At 35.5% G+C, this 26,750-nt stretch overlaps 1 protein-coding gene across 4 annotated transcripts in view; it reads left to right on the forward strand.

The window, feature by feature from the left end:
• Pcdh11x (protocadherin 11 X-linked) overlaps positions 1-26,750 on the forward strand; it is a 695,481-nt gene that overhangs the window by 507,364 nt on the left and 161,367 nt on the right. The window lies entirely within an intron of this gene.

A 26,750-nucleotide genomic window follows, 5' to 3' on the forward strand; every position in this document is an offset into this window, starting at 1 on the left:
GGACTAGATTTCCATGTGGGGCAGGCTCTGAATGACCATTCCTTCAGTCTCCATTCCATACTTTGTCTCCATATCACCCTTTATGACGATTTTTGTTCCCTTTCTAATAAGGACTAAAGAATCCACACTTTGGTTGTCCTTCTTCTTGAGCTTCATGTGGTCTATGGATTGTATCTTGGGCAATTCGAGCTTTGGGGCTAATATCCACTTATCAATGACTGCATCCCATATGCTTTTTTTTTTGTTTGTTTTTGTGATTGGGTTACCTCACTCAGGATGATATTTTCTAGTTCCATCCATTAGCCTATGAATTTCATGAAATCACTTTTTTTAGTAGCTGAATAGTACTCCATTCTGTAAATGTACATTTCCTGTATCCATTCCATCTGGGTTTTTTTCAGCTTCTGGATATTATAAGTAAGTCTCCTATGACCATAGTGGAGCATATGTCAGGTGCCTTTTGGCCAATCAAGATTCTTTGTTTAGCTCTGTGCCCATTTTTAATGGTGTTATTTAATATACTGGAGTCTAACTTTTTTAAAAGGATGTGGATTTTATGGTCTATCTCAAATTTTCAAATATATTTGCTGTTATTTTTCTTTCACTAAATAGTCTTGCTCAGCACTCTAATATACTACTAATTAATTCACAGAGAATAAGTAATTAATCTATCTTTCACAATACATTTTGATTGATCTCCTACCATAACCTAATTAGTTGGAATAAGATGTAAGAGACTGAGTTGACTGATTGAATTACTACTTAGAGAACTGCCTATAATGTCTTAGTTGGCTAAGACTGTTGTCATGAGTATCACAAGGGTAATTATGAGCTAAGTGTTTCATTAGCTGACCATCTCACTCTAAATATTAACAACTAGTAAAATTAAATAAATAGATAAACCTATAAAAGCATACAAATATCTTCTTGTAATACTTCATTTAAATGTGTCTTTTTCTAATTAAGTATATTAATAATTTAATTAAGTATACTATGTCAAAACAAAATAAAATCACTCAAATAATTTCCCAATCAATACTTCTCCTTCTACCATATAGGGAATAGAAGAGATGCAGTGATTATTTTAGTTATTCATCTAGAATTTCAAGTAGAAATCACAAATAGTTACAATAAAACATTATTATTTATACATTGAGAAGACACTAGCACATTTCCAGAAAGTTACAGCATTTTTGGTAATGAACAGTTTGTTACCTGTTACTCATATATTTTAGGTTAACTGGGTGTCTCCCCTTTTATTTCAATGAGTCAAGATGGACATGGAAATAAGAGAAAATATGTATGTAGACCAGGGTATCCTTGAATTCCTCATCTTCCTACCTCTGCCTCTGAAAAACTAAGATTTCAGTTATCCAATCCACTGTTCACCGGAATTTAAAAAACCAAATAATATAATTTAATTCATATATCATTTTTATGATATACTTCTTTACAGGAGCCACATATAAATTCATATATTTCACTGAAAATTAAAGAAAATATCCATTGTTTTATTGAAAATTCTATGAGAAATAAAAGGAAAGCCATTCTACTTAAGGAAAGTTATGCTCTATCCAAGGGCTAATTAATTATCATGTATTTAGAGAAAATATAACTCCATTCTTAGATTTTGGTCACTTCCTGGAAGAAATAATGTTATATAAATCCACAGAGAACAATAAGTTACTCCATTCGGTGACAAATATACCCATAATGTTTTGTCCCTTGTTGTGTGAATCTACAATATTTGGTAGGTTATGTATATTAAATGTAATTATTACAGAATATTTTTATCCAACATGTACTTATAGTGATATGAATTCGTCCATAAATCAAGGAGAACCTGTTTTTAAAACTTTAATCTTAAGCCTACAATGATACTAGACCATGAAGGAAATGTTGCTTAAATCAGTTCAATAAATATGAAATACTTTGAATGTTCTGTCCACTAACATTTCATTTTTATTGGATAGTTTATGTATTTACATTTCAAATGTCATCTCCTTTCGTGGTATACCCCCCCAGCTGACCCCTCCCTCTGCTTTATGAGGATGCTCCCTCTCCTAACCACCCACTCCTACCTCAACAACCTGGAATTATGCTACACTGGAGATAAGAGGCTTCATATGACCAAGGGATTTTCTTCCTCTTGATTCAAGAAAATGCTGTCCTCTGATACATAATCAGTTTGAGTCATGGGTCCTCTCGTGTGTACTCAGTGATTCATGGTTTAGTTCCTGGGAACTCTGGGGTATCTGGTTGGTTGATATTATTTTTCTCCCTATGTGGTTGCAAACCCCTTCAACTCCTTCAGTCCTTTCTCTAACTCCTCTATTGGGTTTCCCATTTTCAGGCTAATTTGTTAGCTGCAAATATGTTAATCAGTATTAGTAAGGCTCTGAAAAAGCTCTTAGGAGACACCCATATCTGACTCCTGTCAGCAAGCACCTTTTGGAATCAGCAATAGTGACTAGGATTGGGGGCTGCATATGGGATGGAACCACAGGTGTGGCAGTCTCAGGGTTGGCTTTCTTGTAGGCTCTGCTCCACTTTGGCTCTGTATTCTCTTCTGTGAGTATTTTGTTCCTACTTCTAAGAAGGCCTGAAGCATCCACACTTTAGTCTTCCTTCTGTTTGACCTTCATGAGGTCTATAAATTGTATCTTATGTATTCTGAGCTTTCTTCTGGGCATGCTGAACTCTAGTTGAACCAGCAACATTTGCTGAAAATGTTGTTTTTTTCACCACTCGATAGTTTTAGCTTCTTTATCAAAATCAAGTGAGCATAGATGTGTGGGTTCATTTCTGGGTCTTCGTTGTTATTCCATTGATCTAACTGCTTGACTCTGTATAAATGCCATACAGTTTTTATCACTAGTGCTCTGCAATACAGCTTGAGGTCAGGGATGGTGATTCCCCAGGAAGTTCATCTACTGTTGAGAATAGTTTTCACTATAGTGGGCTTTTTGTTATTCCAAATGTATTTGAAAATTTCTCTTTCTAACTCTATGAAGAATTGAGTTGGAATTTTGATGGGGATTGCATTGAAACTATAGTTGCTTTTAGAAAGACAACCATTTTTTATTATATTAATCCTGTCAATCCATGAACATGGGAGATCTTTCCTATTTCTGAGATCTTCTTCAATTTTTTTTTCAGAGACTTGAAGTTCTTGTCATACAGATCTTTCACTAGCTTGGATAGAGTCACACCAATATATTTTATATTATTTGTGACTATTGCAAATGGTGTCGTTTCCCTATTTTTTTTCACAGCCTGTTTATCCTTTGAGTAGAGAAAAGCTAGTGATTTGTTTGAGTAAATTTTATATGCAGCCAGTTTGCTGAAGTTGTTTATCAGGCTTAGGAGTTTTCTGGTGAAATTTTTGGGATCACTTAAGTATACTATCATATCATCTGGAAATAGTGATATTTTTACTTCCTTTTCTATTTGTATCCCTTTGGCTTCTATTTGTTGTCTGATTGCTCTGGATTGTACTTCAAGTACTATACTGAATAAGCAGGAAGAGAGTGGGCAGCCTTGTCTAGTCCCTGATTTTAGTGGGATTGCTTCAAGTTTCTCTCCATTTAGTTTGATGTTGGCTACTGGTTTGCTGTATATTGCTTTTACTATGTTTAAGTATAGGCCTTAAATTTCTGATCTTTCCAACATATTTATCATGAAGGGATTTTGAATTTTTCGAATGCTTTCTAAGCATCTAATGAGAAGATCATATAGTTTTTTTTCTTTAAATTTGTTTATATAGTAGAAACATTGATGGATTTCTGTATATTGAACAATCCCTGCATCCCGGGGATGAAACCTAATTGTTCATGTTAAAGGATTGTTTTGATGTGTTCTTGGATTCAGGTTGCGAGAGTTTTATTAAGTATTTTTACATCAATATTTTTAAGGGAAATTGCTCTGAAGTTCTCTTTATTTGTACGGTCTTTGTATGGGTTAGGTATAAACATAATTGTGGCTTCTATGCAGTGGTATGATCATCCCATATTATTTACTTTGATAAAGTGCTTGAGATTCATGACTCTCACTTGTTAAGTATACAACAATTAGTTTTCAATTGTCATTGTTTGCAAGCCAGAATTAACAGCTTTATAACTCTATTGAAATAACTAAATGCTGTTTTAGATACAATGTCCAAAAGTAACAATAACTTCAAAGCATTCTCTTTTCTAAAAGTAATTATTTGCAACTGTTGCTATTATTTTACAGTTTGTTATATTGTGATAGAGTGAGACACATTTATCTAAATGTGTGAATTCCCCCAAGACTTCAGTTCTTCAACTATTGAAAGAGAGAGTAAATGACAAATGACAGTCTTTTTTTTCAATATCAATCATTTTAGGCAGATATAGAAATTTTGCCAATTGATGGGATATGTGATATGCCAGTTCCTTTTGACTGAAGTTTATTTAAAAAGAAGATTCTAATAAGACAATGTGAAAAACATTTTTGTTCAGTTCATTCTGATTGTCTCAGTTATTTTTTTCTATTCTTTTATTGGATATTTTCTTTATTTACATTTCAAATGTCATCCCCTTTCCCAGTTTACCCCCCTAAAACTGCCTATCCCATCCTCCCTCCCTCTGCTTCTATGAGAGTGTTCCCCCACCCACCCACTCTGGTATTCCCTACACTGGGACATGGAGCCTTCACAGGACCAAGCGACTTTCCTCCCTTTGATGCTCTACAAGGCCATTCTGTGTTACATATGCAACTGGAGTCACAGGTCACTCCAAGTGTACTTGCAATTCTTATAGTGAGTGATTCATTATCTACAACTTCCCTAAGTAAGAAATGCAGTAACAATATGGACCAATAGAAAAATGGTTTCTAATTTGCAATATCTAGGTTTAGTGAAGGCAAAGAAAGATTTATAAAAGAGGTGATCTTGCAAAATATTACAAATGCCATGAGTTAACATAAGAAAAAACATATGATTAAAGTAAGAAACCTGAAGACATTTACAGCATTTCATTTTGGTGACAGCCTGGAAGATGAGTTTTATCTTTAGTATCTTAAATCATATATGGATTGGATGCATGTTTATCATTCAAAAGTAGGCCTCTGTAAGTAAAGCAATCTCTTATCTTGTCCTTTCTGTTTGAAAACGGCAAGCTCTGGGAGTGTGGCACCAGCTGCTGCTGAGCCAATGCCATAAGGTCTGCAGTGTCAGTAAATTGAATAACCACCTTCAGTGTCAGAGAATCAGTGGCCTTCTCTGTACAATAAGCCTTTCTTGTGCTTCTAAATTTTTATTAGGCTATCTACCCCATATTGTAAAGTTCATTTGACATTTATGTTTCTATTATTTATGAGTTGAGAAGCTATCCATTTTATGACCTTCTGTCATTTGCTTCTTTTATGTGACTCCTTTTTTTTTTCATTTTTCTTTGATTATAAAACAAGATCATTTGCCATTTGCTACTTTTTGTAGATTTTTTGGAATACTGTGTAATAAGAGGGACAAAATGCAACTGTTGTCTGACTTAGAATATTTAGCAATATTACCCAATTTCTGAATATATATTTGCCAATATTTGAAAAATATTTGCCAATTTCTGAAATATAAAACATAAATTATAATGGATAAGAAGTACCCTATAATATATTCTGAGTTTTCTTTGTACTTTTAAGTTACAAAATAACTTGCAACTTTCACAACCGTCCACACTCACATGCAATATCCAGAGTGTATATCATTAAATACATTACATAATGAATAACTATCTATAATCTGTCAGTGTGATCTTTACTATTTTAAATTTACATCTTTATTGGAGGTTGAAAATTTTCAAAGACACTACAGTTGAAATGGCAAGTATTTGCTGACTCAGTTTTATACTCTTTTATATCAAGGTAAATTTGTCTCAGGGCCAGTAACTTCCTGGTATTTATCTGACAGAGTACATTTATTTACATTACTTTGGGAAAGTTTCAGGTTACATTAAAATGTTCTTCTAAACAGTGCACATAAAATTAACATTATAAATTATTATTATTTTCCCTAGAAAATCACATCAAAATGTATGACAAAACATACTGCCTTTATATATTTATTTAAAATCTACTTTTAAAAAGTATTTGCAGTTTTTGAAGCACAGGGTAATTTTATGATAGTGCATAAGAAAACAGCACAACAGTCAAGCCAGAAATCACAACAGCTTCTTGAAGGGAGTTAGAGATGGGAAAGAGGAACATCATGCCTTTTGACCTGGTTGGCATATTCAACAACTGATTTTCAACAAACAGCTACAGTGAAGACTAGTAGCAAGAGAGGTACTTCAGACACCCATGTGCACACTGCTGGCATTAACTGGAGTTAGTGAGTTATTAAAAGTGAAAAAGAAAAAAAAAGTACTTTGCATTGTGTGGGAAAGGAAATATGGTGGTGGGAGGGCACAGAAGTAGTTTGATGGAAGAAGTGGGAGTATATATGATCAAGACATATTATAGTCATATATGAAATTCTCAAATCATAAATCTAAAAATTGGTGAAGAAGCCTTGATTTCTGAAAGAATGTGATAGAAAGAAGAAAGGGAAAATATATCGTCTGAGTTACAAAGCAGATGAGCCACCTACAGGGAGGGTCTGTATACAACTCTTTGAATCATATTTCCATGGCACTGGATATTAAACAATAATTTTCATTGTACGTATTCATTTTGTAATGACTATTCATGAAATCTTTTCACAACAAAACAGATCAGATCACATCTTTTAGGCCATTACCTTTCATAATACAGAACTCTCAATAATGATTTGCAATTAAATAGTACAGCAATTTTGGATAGGTCTAGTAACCTCACTATATCTCTTTTTACTTAACTATAAAATGAAGGAATTAAACTGAACTGCCTCACCACTATAATCTTTAAACTATTAACATTTCAAGATGTGAATGTACAAGTGTTGTCTTTTATATTGCTCTTGAATTTTCAGACTCCCTGGGACTTTGTGTGACATCTAGTTTAGCATCTGTATAAAGCAGATGAGAAGTGAGATTTAGACCTTTTAATCTTCTGCTTAATGTCTTAAACTAAAATCTGATGTTTAACATGTTCTAAAATAGAACAGTCATCAATGTTTGTAAGCACCCACTTTTTGCAATTTAAATTAATGAATGTCTTGTGAGTAAACTAGAATAGAATTTAAATAGTAATCATTGCCAAAGAGAAGTGTGGTAATACATCCATATCGAAAACTTTTATATATGTAGTGAGAATCTATATTTGAAGTTTCTCACTTAGAATCTTTTAGAACTAAAGACACTATTTGCTTATTTCTAAAATGACTATTAGAAATAACTGAAGATATTTTTAAAGAAACTGCTGGTTATGATAAACTATAACAAACATTACACTGTTCTGCACTGCTTACAGAGTTACTTGGAATAACCAATGAATTTATAATTTATATTTTCTTCAAATATACCACCTGTTCATTCTCTACTATACCCAACTCTTCCTCTGTTTTGAGTATCTCTTGCAATTCATCCTAAACTGCTTCCATTTTATATTAAGATGATGAGATTACATTTAATAAGTTTATTTTGAAATAGTTGAAATGATAATGGTTTAATTGGGGTTTCTATTAGTGGGATAAAGTGTAAACAGGAACTCAAGACAGAAACTTGGAGGCAGGAACTGATGCAGAGAACATCAAGAAGTACTACTTACAGACATTTTCTCATGTTTTGCTCAGTGTGTCTTATTATAGAACCTAGGATCACCACCCCAGGTCTGGCATTTCCTACAATGAGCATGTCTCTTCCACATCAATCCTACACAAACAAGGGGAACAAATAGTCTTCCCCAAGAAAAAGATTGGTTGTTCAGTGCAAATAGTCAACTGCAAAAACATACATACAAATAATATCATAGATAAGACTAAGGAGTTAATTTTTGAGGATATTTATATGTGTGTATTATACATATATATGCACATACATATATGCATAAAACAATCAATGAAAGAAGGCCATGAATTTGAAAGAAAAAAGTAAGTAGAGGTAAATTGATGGGTTTGAATGGGGCAAAAGAAAGGAGAAGTCACATATTTATACTTTAATATAAAAATTTAAGATATAAGTTAAAATAATTAATTAACCAAACTAACAGAATGCACCACAGGCTTATTCATAGAACCTTTTGGTGGATTTTTTGCCAATGAGGTTATTTCTTCTCTGATTACTTCAGCTTGAACAAATAGATATAAAATGAACCAGCATAGATATAACATTCATTAGAAATATTTAGGAAATACAAAACAGTGAAAAATTCCCTCTTTGTGAGATCAATTATCAAGATTTTATTTAGCTGTTTGTTTTTAGTTTTCCCAAATAATAATGCTCTATAAAAACTATGTCAATAATCTAAATCTTTATAAATATTATAGTATTATGAATGTTTTCTAATCTAATAACAGCCCTAACTCCTAGGATAGATTTTAGAGGAATTAGAGAAGAATATTAAAAAATATTAAATGTCACAAAATACCTGTTTTTACTCAAGTAGAACATAGTATGTTCAGTATTGAAGTCAAATGAAATCAAAATATTGAAATTCTATTTAAATTTACATTTTTCTCAAGTATCAAGTCTTCATTTCTCATTATAGTTTTACAGTAAAACTTAGTGTATAAAATATTTCTGACATCCAAATACCATGGAGAAAAATCTTAAACTCACTGAGCCCAATTTAATACCTATATAATTCCTCAAAATCTCCTGAGGGTTTTAAAGGAACTTTCATCTAGAAGGATCCCATAGTACCAAATAGAATAAAGTGAATATTTCTATACATTTTCATTCAATATAGGATAAAAACAGAATGCTTTGGGAACAGAGGTTGAAAGATCACTGAATAGGCAATGTTACCCCTACATGTTAAATTGAATTTCCAGAGTTACCTTAGCTACACTTCATTGCGTTTGCAAAATGGAAATAAACCTGCTATAGAACATTCAAATTGTCTTTCAAAAAGTCTTCAATAACTGTAAAATTTCCCTTTTGTATACAAAAAAAGTAAAATTTTCCTGATGAAACTTTAACATAATCTATTTTTAAAATATATTATGTGGTAGGAGTTGCAAATGTTTCAGATTATCTGTTTCCAACTTAATATTTTTAGCAAAAAAACCAGTAGATTTCATGCTGTATATAATTAATAATTAATTATGAAGAATAGTATTTCTCAAGTAGTTGAGAGAAATTGATTGGATTAAACTTTTACCTTCAGCTTCTTACTAAGCTTTGATCCCTTAATATGATCCCTTAATCTTCTTGTGTCTTAGTGTTGTTTTATTTTATTTTATTTTGATTTGTCTTTAAAATGGTATTGCTGAGACAAAATGTCTCTAAATATTGTCCTAAATGAACACAAATACACATATATCTGATGAAAATATATATTCCATACATTAAAATATTTTCTTTGATTAATAAATTGTCTTATAGTTCTTTTGTGTTCTACATTATTATAAACTACATTGATAACTTCTTAAATATGAAAACATATCTGTAAATGTGGGGGTGTGGGTAATTTTTAGCATCTCCCCAGGTGTTATTTATGCTGATTGTCTAGTAACCCACCCTTTTGAAGCAAAATTCTATCTAATATGAGGAATGAATAACCACGGCAGAACTTGATACTTTAAAGTAACTCATAATAAATTGTGAGAAAACATTAAAATAAATTAATTTCTATTTTTATATTGCTTAAATTTTATCATACTGGGATTACAACATATAAGCTTAAGGATAAGGTTAAAACAAAGCATTACAAATAGTATCCTAGTGTTAGTATAGATTCACTGGATGGTCTTACAAATATAAAGATCCTTCCTTTTCTATCTTTCTATTGTCTCGCATATATGTGTTCATGTAAATACATATATATATATATATATATATATATGTGTGTGTGTGTGTATGTGTATATGTATATATATATACACATATATATACATATATATGTGTATATATATATATATATATATATATATATATATACTTACACATCATACTTGTCCTCCCAGCTCTCCTGTGAAAAGGAGTGCATTCCAATTTTATACAACCCATGGGTTTTTTTTTTTTTTAGAAAAGATGAAGTCTAATTTTTTTTTTTGGTTCTTTTTTTCGGAGCTGGGGACCGAACCCAGGGCCTTGCGCTTCCTAGGTAAGCGCTCTACCACTGAGCTAAATCCCCAGCCCGAAGTCTAATTTTTTATTCCTGGTATTTAGGCATTACACATTTCACTCTAGTAAATTAGGTCAAAAACAGGAAAGGAAGCCTTTTAACAATGTCATGTACTAGCTGTACCATCAACTTGTTGAGTCGGAAATACCTTCTACCTCTCAAAAGTCAGGAAAATCTCAATGTTCTGATTGCTGTAATCAGTGAAAAGGGTATATAAGAAAGTAACAGAAGTTGGAGGAAAAGAGAAAGAAACTTCTTCCTATTGGACACATACTGCACTGTTTGACTCCTTTGCATGTATTCAGAAAAATCTATTTTTATGTAAGCCTACTGAGTCATAAAAATAAAATGTCCTGTTGTTAAAGTCCTAATAGTTTTTGGGAGGCATATTTGTTTAGCAACTCAAAGTGGATGCATTCTATGATAGGAGGTTTAATTGGATAACTGCTGATTATGTGTGAGTTTTATTTCTTTATCTCATTGCTTACTAATATATCCTAGTTTAGTTGGAAAGGATGAAGAGTTATTGGCTGATTATTTGTCTTGCATCTTGTTTTATTATCATCATTCATTATGTTTGTACCCTCTCTCTAACAATATCTTTTAGGAGGCTTTGTGCCTGAAGTCTAATGAACATAAAAAGAAGGGAAGTTGTGCTTTTAGTATGCATGATGTTTTCTGAATATAGATGCTTAGGGAAATTATAGGCAGATGTGGTTTCATCTCTAAGAGTATATGGCTTTTCCTATCCCTGATAGAAATCAATTCTACCCAATTTTATTCAACATTATGTCTGATTTGAATGAAATCTTCAGAAAGTTAAAATGTATTATTTTATTTATTTTAAACTAATTTAGCTTTTTAAAACTATCAAGTGAATATTTCACAGAGATGAATAATTATCCTTAGCAATAGCAACTGAATTATAATCACATATTTAAAAGTAAAATGTTCATGTTCGACTTACAGAGTTTCTGTGAGTGTATTCACTTACAGATTGATATGCTAAAACAGACAGATTCATTATGTGTTACTGTAAGTTTATAAATATGGCTTACCTTCACACTCCATAGCAGATGTGAAAATGTTCCAGGTAGGAAATTGAATCTATTGAAAGCAAAGCAAATAAATGCACTTATTGTAGGAAGGAATAATCTGTGCCCTTAGCACTTTTATTAAGTCCTATTACCTACTTAGAAAGAAGTATCTTTACCATTATGATTGTTTTTCTTTCTTTCTTGAAAATGTGTCTCACTATCTATCTAAGAGTTCCCTTGGACTCATGATCTCCTGCCTCTTCTGCCAAAGTGTTAAAATCATTGGCATGCATAAATTATGCACAGTCTAATATTGTGTATTTTTTAAGATATAGTGACACCATTTATATAATTTTTGTTTTCTGTGCATTAGAGAATTCAATGATACTAAATTTTAGTATATTCAAACTTTTCTTTGTAATGACTATATTATATGCAATGAACTTATTTATTGAAATATTTAAGATGAGTTACTGCAAGTAAACTCCTGCCAAAATGACATTATTTTCTTTTAAAGTTACTAGGCAAATGAAATTTTATTTTAACCTATGAAGCATTACAATCTCTCATCTCTCATTCTGTAAAAAAAAATTGTGTGCCTTAAACACATTGTGTCTCAGTCGGATAATTAGGGTGTGGGTCCCATCTGTTTATGACTTCTCCCCAACATAAAGTGATTAAGACAAATGTGGGCCAAAGACACCACTGGAACCTGAAGGAACAGACCGGATAAACAGTTCTCTGCACCCAATCCCATGGGAGGGAGAGCTAAACCTTCAGAGAGGCAGACACGCCTGGGAAACCAGAAGAGACTGCACTCTGCACACATTACTGATTCCAGAGGAAAACACCAAACGCCATCTGAAACCCTGGTGCACTGAAGCTCCCGGAAACGGCAGCGCAGATCTTCCTGGTTGCTGCCTCCGCAGAGAGCAAGTGGGCAGCACCCTGCAAGCGAACTTGAGCCTTTGGACCACAGGTAATACCAACTTTTCAGCTGCAAGAGACCTGCCTGGTGAACTCGAGACACACAGAGGCAGAATTCCTCTAGGACCAGGACTTCCTGTGTTTACCAGGAGTCCCACACCCGCAGATCCCAGCCCGCAGCAGCTCTCTGCTCCCAGAACCCGTGGGAGAGAGAGACCTCACCGCCTGGTCAGGTGGGCACTCCTGAGGCTGCAGTGTGGAAGAGACCACCAACACTGCCCACCCCTGCCCTCATCCCTGGCCCAAGAGGAAACTGTATAAGGCCTCTGGGTTCCCGTGGGGGAGAGCCCAGAGCGGCAGGAACCTTGCGCCTGAGACACCGCTGGAACCTGAAGGAACAGACCAGATAAACAGTTCTCTGCACCCAAATCCCGTGGGAGGGAGAGCTAAACCTTCAGAGAGGCAGACACGCCTGGGAAACCAGAAGAGACTGCACTCTGCACACATTACTGATTCCAGAGGAAAACACCAAACGCCATCTGGAACCCTGGTGCACTGAAGCTCACAGAAAAGGCAGCGCAGATCTTCCTGGTTGCTGCCACCACAGAAAGCTTGTGGGCAGCACCCCGCGAGAAACTTGAGCCTCGGGACCACAGGTAAGACCAAATTTCTGCTGCAAGTGACCTGCTTGGTGAACTCAAGACACAGGCCCACAGGAACAGCTGAAGACATGTAGAGAGTAAAAACTACACGCCCGAAAGCAGAACACTCAGTCGCCATAACAGGCTGAAAGAAAACAGGAAAACAGGTCTACAGCACTCCTGACACACAGGCCTATAGGACAGTCTAGCCTCTGTCAGAAATAGCAGAACAAAGTAACACTAGAGATAATCTGATAGCGAGAGGCAAGCGCAGGAACCCAAGCAACAGAAACCAAGACTACATGGCACCATCAGAGCCCAATTCTCCCATCAAAACAAACGTGGAATATCCAAACACACCAGAAAAGCAAGATCTAGTTTCAAAATCATATTTGATCATGATGCTGGAGGACTTCAAGAAAGACGTGAAGAACTCCCTTAGAGAAATACAGGAAAACATTAATAAACAAGTAGAACCCTACAGAGAGGAATCGCAAATATCCCTTAAAGAATTCCAGGTAAACACAATCAAACAGTTGAAGGAATTAAAAATGAAAATAGAAGCAATCAAGAAAGAACACATGGAAACAACCCTGTATATAGAAAACCAAAGGAAGAGACAAGGAGCCATAGATTCAAGCTTCACCAACACAATACAAGAGATGGAAGAGAGAATCTCAGGAGCAGAAGATTCCATAGAAATCATTGACTCAACTGTAAAAGATAATGTAAAGCGGAAAAAGCTACTGGTCCAAAACATACAGGAAATCCAGGACTCAATGAGAAGATCAAACCTAAGGATAATAGGTATAGAAGAGAGTGAAGACTCCAAGCTCAAAGGACCAGTAAATATCTTCAACAAAATCATAGAAGAAAACTTCCCTAACTTAAAAAAAGAAATACCCATAGGCATACAAGAAGCCTACAGAACTCCAAATAGATTGGACCAGAAAAGAAACACCGCCCGTCACATAATAGTCAAAACACCAAACGCACAAAATAAAGAAAGAATATTAAAAGCAGTAAGGGAAAAATGTCAAGTAACATATAACGGCAGACCTATCAGAATCACACCACACTTTTCGCCAGAAACTATGAAGGCCAGAAGATCCTGGACTGATGTCACACAGACCCTAAGAGAACACAAATGCCAGCCCAGGTTACTGTATCCTGCAAAACTCTCAAGTAACATAGATGGAGAAACCAAGATATTCCATGACAAAACCAAACTTACACAATATCTTTCTACAAATCCAGCACGACAAAGGATAATAAACGGTAAAGCCCAACATAAGGAGGCAATCTATACCCTAGAAGAAGCAAGAAACTAATCGTCTTGGCAACAAAACAATGAAAAGAAAAGCTCACAAACATAACTTCACATCCAAATGTGAATATAACAGGAAGCAATAATCACTATTCCTTAATATCTCTCAACATCAGTGGCCTCAACTCCCCAATAAAAAGACATAGATTAACAAACTGGATACGCAACGAGGACCCTGCATTCCGCTGCCTACAGGAAACACACCTCAGAGACAAAGACAGACACTACCTCAGTGTGAAAGGCTGGAAAACAAATTTCCAAGCAAATAGTCGGAAGAAGCAAGCTGGAGTAGCCATTCTAATATCAAATAAAATCAATTTTCAACTAAAAGTCATCAAAAAAGATAAGGAAGGACACTTCATATTCATCAAAGGAAAAATCCACCAAGATGAACTCTCAATCCTAAATATCTATGCCCCAAATACAAGGGCACCTACATATGTAAAAGAAACCTTATTAAAGCTCAAAACACACATTGAACCTCAGACAATAATAGAAGGAGATTTCAACACCCCACTCTCATCAATGGACAGATCATGGAAACAGAAATTAAACAGAGACGTAGACAGACTAAGAGAAGTCATGAGCCAAATGGACTTATCAGATATTTATAGAACATTCTATCATAAACAAAAGGATATACCTTCTTCTCAGCTCCTCATGGTACTTTCTCCAAAATTGACCATATAATTGGTCAAAAAACCGGCCTCAACATGTACAGAAAGATAGAAATAATCCCATGCATGCTATCGGACCACCACGGCCTAAAACCGGTCTTCAATAATAATAAGGGAAGAATGCCCATAAATACGTGGAAATTGAACAATGCTCTACTCAATGATAACCTGGTCAAGGAAGGAATAAAGAAAGAAATTAAAAACTTTTTAGAAATTAATGAAAATGAAGGTACAACATACCCAAACTTATGGGACACAATGAAAGGTGTGATAAGAGGAAAACTCATAGCGCTGAGTGCGTGCAGAAAGAAACAGGAAAGAGCATATGTCAGCAGCTTGACAGCACACCGAAAAGCTCTAGAACAAAAAGCAGCAAATACACCCAGGAGGAGTAGAAGGTAGGAAATAATCTAACTCAGAGCTGAAATCAACCAAGTAGAATCAAAAAGGACCATTGAAAGACTCAACAGAACCAAAAGTTGGTTCTTTGAGAAAATCAACAAGATAGATAAACCCTCAGCCAGACTAACAAGAGGACACAGAGAGTGTGTCCAAAATAACAAAATCAGAAATGAAAAGGGAGACATAACTACAGATTCAGAGGAAATTCAAAAAAGCATCAGATCTTACTATAAAAGCCTATGTTCAACAAAACTTGAAAATCTGTAGGAAATAGACAATTTCCTAGACAGATACTAGGTACTGAAGTTAAATCAGGAACAGATAAACCAGTTAAACAACCCCATAACTAGTAAGGAAATAGAAGCAGTCATTAAAGGTCTCCCAACCAAAAAGAGCCCAGGTCCAGATGGGTTTAGTGCAGAATTCTATCAGACCTTCATAGAAGATCTCATACCAATTTTATCCAAACTATTCCACAAAATTGACAGATGGAGCACTACTGAATTCCTTCTATGAAGCCACAATTACTCTTATACCTAAACCACACAAAGACCCAACAAAGAAAGAGAACTACAGACCAATTTCCCTTATGAATATCGACGCAAAAATAACCAATAAAATTCTGGCAAACCGAATCCAAGAGCACATCAAAACAATCATCCACCATGATCAAGTAGGCTTCATCCCAGGCATGCAGGGATGGTTTAATATACGGAAAACCATCAACGTGATCCAGTATATAAACAAACTGAAAGAACAGAACCACATGATCATTTCATTAGATGCTGAGAAAGCATTTGACAAAATTCAACACCCCTTCATGATAAAAGTCCTGGAAAGAATTGGAATTCAAGGCCGATACCTAAACTTGGTAAAAGCCATATACAGCAAACCAGTTGCTAACATTAAAATAAATGGAGAGAAACTTGAAGCAATCCCACTAAAATCAGGGACTAGACAAGGCTGCCCACTCTCTCCCTACTTATTCAATATAGTTCTTGAAGTTCTAGCCAGAGCAATCAGACAACAAAAGGTGGTCAAGTGGATACAGATCGGGAAAGAAGAAGTCAAAATATCACTATTTGCAGATGATATGGTAGTATATATAAGTGATCCCAAAAGTTCCACCAGAGAACTACTAAAGCTGATAAACAAATTCAGCAAAGTGGCTGGGTATAAAATTAACTCAAATAAATCAGTAGCCTTCCTCTACACAAAAGAGAAACAAGCAGAGAAAGAAATTAGGGAAACGACACCCTTCATAATAGACCCAAATAATATAAAGTACCTCGGTGTGACTTTAACCAAGCAAGTAAAAGATCTGTACAATAAGAACTTCAAGACACTGAGGAAAGAAATTGAAGAAGACCTCAGAAGATGGAAAGATCTCCCACGCTCATGGATTGGCAGGATTAATATAGTAAAAATGGCCATTTTACCAAAAGCAATCTACAGATTCAATGCAATCCCCATCAAAATACCAATCCAATTCTTCAAAGAGTTAGACAGAACAATTTGCAAATTCATCTGGAATAACAAAAAACCCAGGATAGCTAAAACTATCCTCAACAATAAAAGGACTTCAGGGGGAATCACTATCCCTGAACTCAAGCAGTATTACAGAGCAATAGTGATAAAAACTGCATGGTATTGGTACAGAGACAGACAGATTGACCAATGGAATAGAATTGAAGACCCAGAAATGAACCCACACACCTATGGTCACTTGATTTTTGACAAAGGAGCCAAAACCATCCAATGGAAAAAAGATAGCATTTTCAGCAAATGGTGCTGGTTCAACTGGAGGTCAACATGTAGAAGAATGCAGATCGATCCATGCTTATCACCCTGTACAAAGCTTAAGTCCAAGTGGATCAAGGACCTCCACATCAAACCAGACACACTCAAAGTAATAGAAGAAAAACTAGGGAAGTACCTGGAACACATGGGCACTGGAAAAAAATTTCCTGAACAAAACACCAATGGCTTATGCTCTAAGATCAAGAATCGACAAATGGGATCTCATAAAACTGCAAAGCTTCTGTAAGGCAAAGGACACTGTGGTTAGGACAAAACAGCAACCAACAGATTGGGAAAAGATCTTTACCAAACCTACAACAGATAGAGGCCTTATATCCAAAATATACAAAGAACTCAATAAGTTAGATCACAGGGAAACAAATAACCCTATTAAAAAATGGGGTTCAGAGCTCAACAAAGAATTCACAGCTGAGGAATGCCGAATCGCTGAGAAACACCTAAAGAAATGTTCAACATCTTTAGTCATAAGGGAAATGCAAATAAAAACATCCCTGAGATTTCACCTCACACCAGTGAGAATGGCTAAGATCAAAAACTCAGGCGACAGCAGATGCTGGCGAGGATGCGGAAAGTGAGGAACACTCCTCCATTGTTGGTAGGGTTGCAGACTGGTACAACCATACTGGAAATCAGTCTGTAGGTTCCTCAGAAAATTGGACATTGAACTGCCTGAGGATCCAGCTATACATCTCTTGGGCATATACCCAAAAGATGCCCCAACATATAAAAATAGACACGTATTCCACTATGTACTTCGCAGCCTTATTTATAATAGCCAGAAGCTGGAAAGAACCTAGATGCCCTTCAACAGAGGAATGGATACAGAAAATGTTGTACATCTACACAATGGAATATTACTCAGCTATCAAAAACAATGACTTTATGAAATCCGTAGGCAAATGGTTGGAACTGGAAAATATCATCCTGAGTAAGCTAACCCAATCACAGAAAGACATACATGGTATGCACTCATTGATAATTGGCTATTAGCCCAAATGCTTGAATTACCCTAGACGCCTAGAACAAACGAAACTCAAGACAGATGATCAAAATGTGAATGCTTCACTCCTTCTTTAAATGAGGAAAAAGAATACCCTTGGCAGGGAAGGGAGAGGCAACGATTAAAACAGAGACTGAAGGAACACCCATTCAGAGCCTGCCCCACATGTGGCCCATACATATACAGCCACCCAATTAGACAAGATGGATGAAGCAAAGAAGTGCAGACCAACAGGAGCCGGATATAGATCGCTCCTGAGAGACACAGCCAGAATACAGCAAATATACAGGGGAATGCCAGCAGCAATCCACTGAACTGAGAATAGGACCCCCGTTGAAGGAATGAGAGAAAGAACTGGAAGAGCTTGAAGGGGCTCGAGACACCATATGTACAACAATGCCAAGCAACCAGAGCTTCCAGGGACTAAGCCACTACCTAAAGACTATACATGGACTGACCCTGGACTCTGACCTCATAGGTTGCAATGAATATCCTAGTACGAGCACCAGTGGAATGGGAAGCCCTGGGTCCTGCTAAGACTGAACCCCCAGTGAACTAGACTGTTGGGGGGAGGGCGGCAATGGGGGGAGGGTTGGGAGGGGAGCACCCATAAGAAGGGGAGGGGAGAGGGTGATGTTTGCCAGAAAACCGGGAAAGGGAATAACACTCGAAATGTATATAAGAAATACTCAAGTTAATTAAAAAAATCGAAATGTAAATCAAAAATACTTAAATTAATAAAGATTTAAAAAAGAAAATAAAAGAAATACTCAAGTTAATAATAAAAAAAAAGACAGATGTGCATATGATCAGCTTGTCCTATTCCTGTGTCTCCCTGGCGGACATCCCCCAGAAGCTCCAACTGGATAGCCCAGAAGATGCAGAGTTTATTGTCACCAAGGGTATCTGGGACGGTGTGATTGAGACCAGCATCAGTCATGAGAAGTGATACGTCCAATCCAAAGAGATGGTTGATATCAACTTCACTGGGGAGATCCAGCTGGCCTTTCACCAGCATGTCTCCTTTTGCCTGGACATTCACAACATGTCTGTCTAAACCATGCACTTTCCTCCCAAATCCTACAAGGACCTGGAGTCTGCAGAGGAACTACATGAGTGGGAGGAGCAGGACTTGGAGTTTTCCAAGGAGATGGCTGTGGATGATGTTGACAACTTCCCTTGAGCTGGGGCCTAGGGAGAGGTGGGCTGAATGGAGAGGAGCTTTTTGTCTTTTTCCCTCAGGGGTCCCTGCACAGGAAACTTCTCCACTTCCCACACACAGCTCACAGAGTGCATAGTGCAGGGGTCAGGGTTGCTGGGGGCCAATAGTCCCCTTCTTGCTACCATGCCTCTCTGTAGCTGGTGACAATACACTGTGGGCAGGAGAACTGGTGGCAGCCTCCTGGAGGCAGCCGGAGGGGAAATACAGAATCATGGATTGGGGTGTGGACTAGGGTCTGGAGTTGGGGCACGTTGGGTTCTATGTTTTTGAAGCTTTGATTATGATTTTTAAACAATAAAAAGTTCTCCAAAAATGGTATCCCTATATTCATACCAAATGCCCTTTCAGACTTCATCCTATGATCATTTATACGGAGTAATTATCTAATAAAAACAGTCTTCAGCTATGCCTTAGAATTCTTAAAAATGATGAATTAAAGTTTTGACAAAATACTGTAGATCAAATAATAATGACTCATTCAGAATTGCTCCTTTCCTTTGAATCTCGATCTTTAATCAAATAAAAAAGGAGTTTTTAGATGGAATAGCTGTCAGATGGATAGAAAAAAATCCTAAATAACATCTATTATTAATACCTGTTATTCATATCAAAGCATTAAAACTGAACTTTCTATTGAAAGAGAAATGATGTTTATTAAAATTAAAAAATAATAATATAGGTAAAGTTGAGAGAGTTCGAATATCTGAAAAAAGCATGCACGATTAAGCCTCAAAGGAAATTATGATAAACAGATAATAATGTAACTTTTAAAATATGAGAATATATAAAGAATGCATTTAATGATTACAAACAATAATAAACTATTTTAAGAGACAATTAAAGTAATCTACTCCACATGTTGACCCAGAAACAGTGATTCATTAGTACTGAAGCTGTTTTCTATTAATGTGGAGACATAGCATAAAATAAATTTTAATAAATGACAAGTTGTTTGAAGTAACATATATTATTTAAAGTAAACTGTCATAAAGCATTTGAATATTTTGAAGGGAGGGGCAAATATTTTTTCTATAAAATTATTTATTTCACTATTTTGGATACATCCAAAACAGAGAAGTATCACTTCAAAAATAGAGTGAAATCTTTTTTTTTTTTTATTAACTTGAGTATTTCTTATATACATTTCGAGTGTTATTCCCTTTCCCGTTTTCCGGGCAAACATCCCCTCCCCCCTCCCCTTCCTTATGGGTGTTCCCCTCCCAACCCTCCCCCCATTGCCGCCCTCCCCCCCATAGTCTAGTTCACTGGGGGTTCAGTCTTAGCAGGACCCAGGGCTTCCCCTTCCACTGGTGCTCTTACTAGGATATTCATTGCTACCTATGGGGTCAGAGTCCAGGGTCAGTCCATGTATAGTCTTTAGGTAGTGGCTTAGTCCCTGGAAGCTCTGGTTGCTTGAGATTGTTGTACATATGGGGTCTCGAGCCCCTTCAAGCTCTTCCAGTTCTTTCTCTGATTCCTTCGACGGGGGACCTATTCTCAGTTCAGTGGTTTGCTGCTGGCATTCGCCACTGTATTTGCTGTATTCTGGCTGTGTCTCTCAGGAGCGATCTACATCCGGCTCCTGTCGGTCTGCACTGCTTTGCTTCATCCATCTTGTCTAATTGGGTGGCTGTATATGTACGGGCCACATGTGGGGCAGGCTCTGAATGGGTGTTCCTTCAGTCTCTGTTTTAATCTTTGCCTCTCCCTTCCCTGCCAAGGGTATTCTTTTTCCTCATTTAAAGAAGGAGTGAAGCATTCACATTTTGATCATCTGTCTTGAGTTTCGTTTGTTCTAGGGATCTAGGGTAATTCAAGCATTTGGGCTAATAGCCACTTATCAATGAGTGCATACCATGTATGTCTTTCTGTGATTGGGTTACCTCACTCAGGATGATATTTTCCAGTTCCAACAATTTGCCTACGAATTTCATAAAGTCGTTGTTTTTGATAGCTGAGTAATATTCCATTGTGTAGATGTACCACATTTTCTGTATCCATTCCTCTGTTGAAGGGCATCTGGGTTCTTTCCAGCTTCTGGCTATTATAAAGAAGGCTGCGATGAACATAGTGGAGCACGTGTCTCTTTTATATGTTGAGGCATCTTTTGGGTATATGCCCAAGAGAGGTATAGCTGGATCCTCAGGCAGTTCAATGTCCAATTTTCTGAGGAACCTCCAGACTGATTTCCAGAATGGTTGTACCAGTCTGCAATCCCACCAACAATGGAGGAGTGTTCCTCTTTCTCCACATCCTCGCCAGCATCTGCTGTCACCTGTGTTTTTGATCGTAGCCATTCTCACTGGTGTGAGGTGAAATCTCAGGGTTGTTTTGATTTGCATTTCCCTTATGACTAAAGATGTTGAACACTTCTTTAGGTGTTTCTCAGCCATTCGGCATTCCTCAGCTGTGAATTCTTTGTTGAGCTCTGAACCCCATTTTTTAATAGGGTTATTTGTTTCCCTGCGGTGTAACTTCTTGAGTTCTTTGTATATTTTGGATATAAGGCCTCTATCTGTTGTAGGATGGGTAAAGATCTTTTCCCAATCTGTTGGTTGCCGTTTTGTCCTAACCACAGTGTCCTTTGCCTTACAGAAGCTTTGCAGTTTTATGAGATCCCATTTGTCGATTCTTGATCTTAGAGCATAAGCCATTGGTGTTTTGTTCAGGAAATTTTTTTCCAGTGCTCATGTGTTCCAGATGCTTCCCTAGTTTTTCTTCTATTACTTTGAGTGTGTCTGGTTTGATGTGGAGGTCCTTGATCCACTTGGACTTAAGCTTTGTACAGGGTGATAAGCATGGATCGATCTGCATTCTTCTACATGTTGACCTCCAGTTGAACCAGCACCATTTGCTGAAAATGCTATCTTTTTTCCATTGGATGGTTTTGGCTCCTTTGTCAAAAATCAAGTGACCATAGGTGTGTGGGTTCATTTCTGGGTCTTCAATTCTATTCCATTGGTCTATCTGTCTCTCTGTACCAATGCCATGCAGTTTTTATCACTATTGCTCCGTAATACTGCTTGAGTTCAGGGATAGTGGTTCCCCCTGAAGTCCTTTTATTGTTGAGGATAGCTTTAGCTATCCTGGGTTTTTTGTTATTCCAGATGAATTTGCAAATTGTTCTGTCTAACTCTTTTAAGCATTGGATTGGTATTTTGATGGGGATTGCATTGAATCTGTAGATTGCTTTTGGTAAAATGGCCATTTTTACTATATTAATCCTGCCAATCCATGAGCATGGGAGATCTTTCCTTCTTCTGAGGTCTTCTTCAATTTCTTTCCTCAGTGTCTTGAAGTTCTTATTGTACAGATCTTTTACTTGCTTGGTTAAAGTGACACCGAGGTACTTTATATTATTTGGGTCTATTATGAAGGGTGTCGTTTCCCTAATTTCTTTCTCGGCTTGTTTCTCTTTTGTATAGAGGAAGGCAACTGATTTATTTGAGTTAATTTTATACCCAGCCACTTTGCTGAAGTTGTTTATCAGCTTTAGTAGTTCTCTGGTGGAAATTTTGGGATCACTTAAATATACTATCATATCATCTGCAAATAGTGATATTTTGACCTCTTCTTTTCCGATCTGTATCCCCTTGATCTCCTTTTGTTGTCTGATTGCTCTGGCTAGAACTTCAAGAACTATATTGAATAAGTAGGGAGAGAGTGGGCAGCCTTGTCTAGTCCCTGATTTCAGTGGGATTGCTTCAAGTTTCTCTCCATTTATTTTAATGTTAGCAACTGGTTTGCTGTATATGGCTTTACTATGTTTAGGTATGGGCCTTGAATTCCTATTCTTTCCAGGACTTTTATCATGAAGGGGTGTTAAATTTTGTCAAATGCTCTCTCAGCATCTAATGAAATGATCATGTGGTTCTGTTCTTTCAGTTTGTTTATATAATGGATCACGTTGATGGTTTTCCGTATATTAAGCCATCGCTGCATGCCTGTGATGAAGCCTACTTGATCATGGTGGATGTTTGTTTTGATGTGCTCTTGAATTCGGTTCGCCATAATTTTGTTGAGTATTTTTGCTTCGATATTCTTAAACAAATAAATACTATATATTTACAATATGCACTAGAGTTGCCTCACAAAGCATACGCTTGTAGTCCTGACTACAGCATACTATCACAACTAAAATTTTGAGAGGTTTCCTCTTCGGTTATTTTAATTACATAATTTTAAATTTCTTAGAATTTTCCATAGTTAGCTGACTTCCATAAAAAGCTTGTTAGATAAATAAAAGATCAATTATTAACATTGTATTATCAACTATTTCTATTTTTCATATGGTTGCGTTGATAATTTTATATATTTAACAGTCTACAAGTATATGTATATGCAAGTATATATACATTATTTTTAGACCACTATTGAGAGACTTTTTTATTTGTATGTGAAAGTAATTTTTAGTGAAAGGAGAAAAAGAAAATAAAATTCATGTAAAATTACTGAGGATTAACTAATGCTTTCCATAGGTCAATGACAAACCTTAACTCCCACATGTGGGTGTTAAATAGAAATGATTATTTCATTAGAATTCTTTGGTTGAGGAGAGGGAGGAAATAGGTGGTTGAAGACAAAGTTAATTACACACTGCTTTGTTTTTAATACACTATAAATAGACTTGCTTAGCTCAGCTTAGTAATAATGTTTAATGATTGTGTTTTAGTTAGAGGATATAATGTAGGTAAGAAAAGGTAATTAATTTGCTCTTGTGAATATAGTATCTCATTGGGAGCAATTAAAACTCTATTTAAACCATCGAAATACAAGCACTTTTTATTGTGATAATGTTGTATACTCAGGAGGGGATATTTCTAGAATTATCCATAAGACAAAGTCATAAAAAACTAATGCAATATTATATTAAAGCTTTTCATTTACATAGTTGCAATCTTCTTGACATATTCCATCAATTTCAAGTCTAATTATATAGGAAATAGATACATAAATATAGATATATGGATATAGATGATATAGAGATATTGATATAGGTAGATTATACATAGAGATTATAGCTTAGATAGAGAACGAATATAGATATAGATTATGTAGTTACACAGATGATAAATATAAGATGCACAGATACATAAATGATAGATATGTAGATGGATAGATAGATAGATAGATAAATAGATAAAATATAGAATCTTCTAAATTCAATTTTCAGGTTTGTTGCATATCAGAACACAGTTTCCAGTAGTCATAATGCCTATCAATACAACCTTGATATAGAAATTATTCTCATTGCCAATCTTTTAGCTGTACAATTTCATTTCTTTCTTCCATTTTTTCTCAATTTAAGAAATAGTCTCTTGTTACTTTGGCTGACCTCAAAATCCCATTCTATTTATAATCAATTTTTAGCATAAACTCTGTAATATGCATTAGGCCATCATTATTCCCAAAAACCACAGTAATAAACACATTTATTCCTGTTATCAATATAAATTTAAGAAGGGAAATGAAATAATATCTTTTAGCAGTTAACACTTTACCAATTCCTTCAATCCTATAATATGTAAATGTTTGTTTTCTTATTTACTCATTTGTTTTAACACAGTTGAAAATTGTTGTCTGAGTTGGATATGCATCTCATGGCAAAAACTTTGTTTAGTTTGTTCAAGGCTCTGGAGAATTCAATCAATCTTTAGAAAATAAAGGAAAAAATTGAAAAGGAGGAAAAAAAGAGGAAAAAAATAAAAAGAAACAAAATTGCTATTAATGTAATATTGGAACCCTGATGGTATTCTTTAATAAAGCAAGAAATAAATAGCATAGTTAAAAGCTTATTGCTAAAAGGACTATAAATCCAGCAATGAAAATTTGTTCTAAAAATGTACTTGTTAAATAATTTAAGCTACATCTGTGACATGGTTTTTTTTAATTTGATTAAAGAATCAAAGTTTCTTCCAAGACATTCCAAGACATTGGTTTAGACTAATCTTACTGTATACAGAAAACTAATGAGAAGGAATAATTTTAATTATTTTATACAGATAATGAACAAAATAGGTTTAAAATGCTATGTGCTTTATAAATACAGACACAGCCAACGTAAAAGAAAACCACTGGCCATGTAGACAATTTCCTGCTTGATTTCGCCTGTTGAAGTAGTGTTTCATTAAATAGGACTGACTGGCCTGAAACTCACTTTTTAGAGAAAGCTGGCCTTAAACTTCAGTTATCCCACTGTTTTGTTCACCCTGACTTCTGGGGTTATACACAGGAAGTGTCATGGCCATGTCTGTCTCCCATTTGTATACAAGTTAAGATTAACATGATTCACTGAAGTATTAGGTTGATTATAGTCTGTCTTAAGATAATGGAACTACTCATCGCTTTAATTTATTTTTCCAGGTTACATATAAACTCAACTAAGTGTGAATTCCCACATTGATATTCCAAATCTGAAACAGGCCTAATTACTTTTTTTTTCAATATTTTCGTAATGCCGCATGATTTGTTGCTGTGTGTACTGTGTATCTGTTTTTCTGAGTGTGCAGGGAAATGTAGGTTGGTACTTTACATTGTAAATTTGTATGTTACTTCAAGCCTTCCTCACATGAGCTCAAAAATAAATATTTTCTAGATGCTAAGCCAATATAAATGCTTCATTTACTCAACTACTGACAAGTGAAAGGGTTTTACCTGTATGCTCATATTTCATCAGTGACTGCTGATTACAAGTACTATTAGTGAAAAAGAAATCAGCATTGAACACTTGAGTTACTTTTCAAATAATGTTCTTGTTTCAGCATTTAGTTTCCCAAATGGCTTTTAACCAAGGTTATGGGAAAGACCATAAAGTTTCTGCTGAATATTTAACAAGCAAGAGGTCACTGCAAACATGTCTTATCAAGGGCAAGTGAAATGAGATTGCAATCAGGAAAATAAAAGATATGCTAAGCAAAGTTTTGTCTTGATAAAATTGAACAAAAATATCAAAGTGACTCATACTATCCAGTTACCTTTGTGAGATTTAATCTTCCTACATTGAACAGTCATTTTCAAAAATGATAAATAGTAGTAATTCGTTTGACATGATTTATGAGTTTATCTTTATGATGATGATTAACATTAATTTTGCAAAATGATGATACTGTCAGAATTCATCTATGAATGCTTTAGTATTTGATAAAGTTTATTAAATATTTAATAAAGTTTGATATTAATAACACCCTTGATAAAAATAATTTTATCAATGATTTTAGATTTATTTATTATATGTAAGCACACTGTCGCTATTCTCAGAATTACTGAATGAGGGCGTTGGAACCCATGACAGATGATTGTGAGCCACCATGTGGCTGCTGGGAAATGAATTCGGGAACTCCGGATGAGGAGTCAGTGCTCTTAACCACTGAGCCATCTTTCAAGTACCAATTTTATCAAGTTTTAAAATGTTCTGTTATAGGTATAAATTTTATAACTTTTCCCATTACTTAAAAGAAGTCTCTAATAAAACTATG

Source organism: Rattus norvegicus, chromosome X (genome assembly GCF_036323735.1).
Source record: "Rattus norvegicus strain BN/NHsdMcwi chromosome X, GRCr8, whole genome shotgun sequence".
In the NCBI taxonomy this organism is placed as follows: Eukaryota; Metazoa; Chordata; class Mammalia; order Rodentia; family Muridae; genus Rattus; species Rattus norvegicus.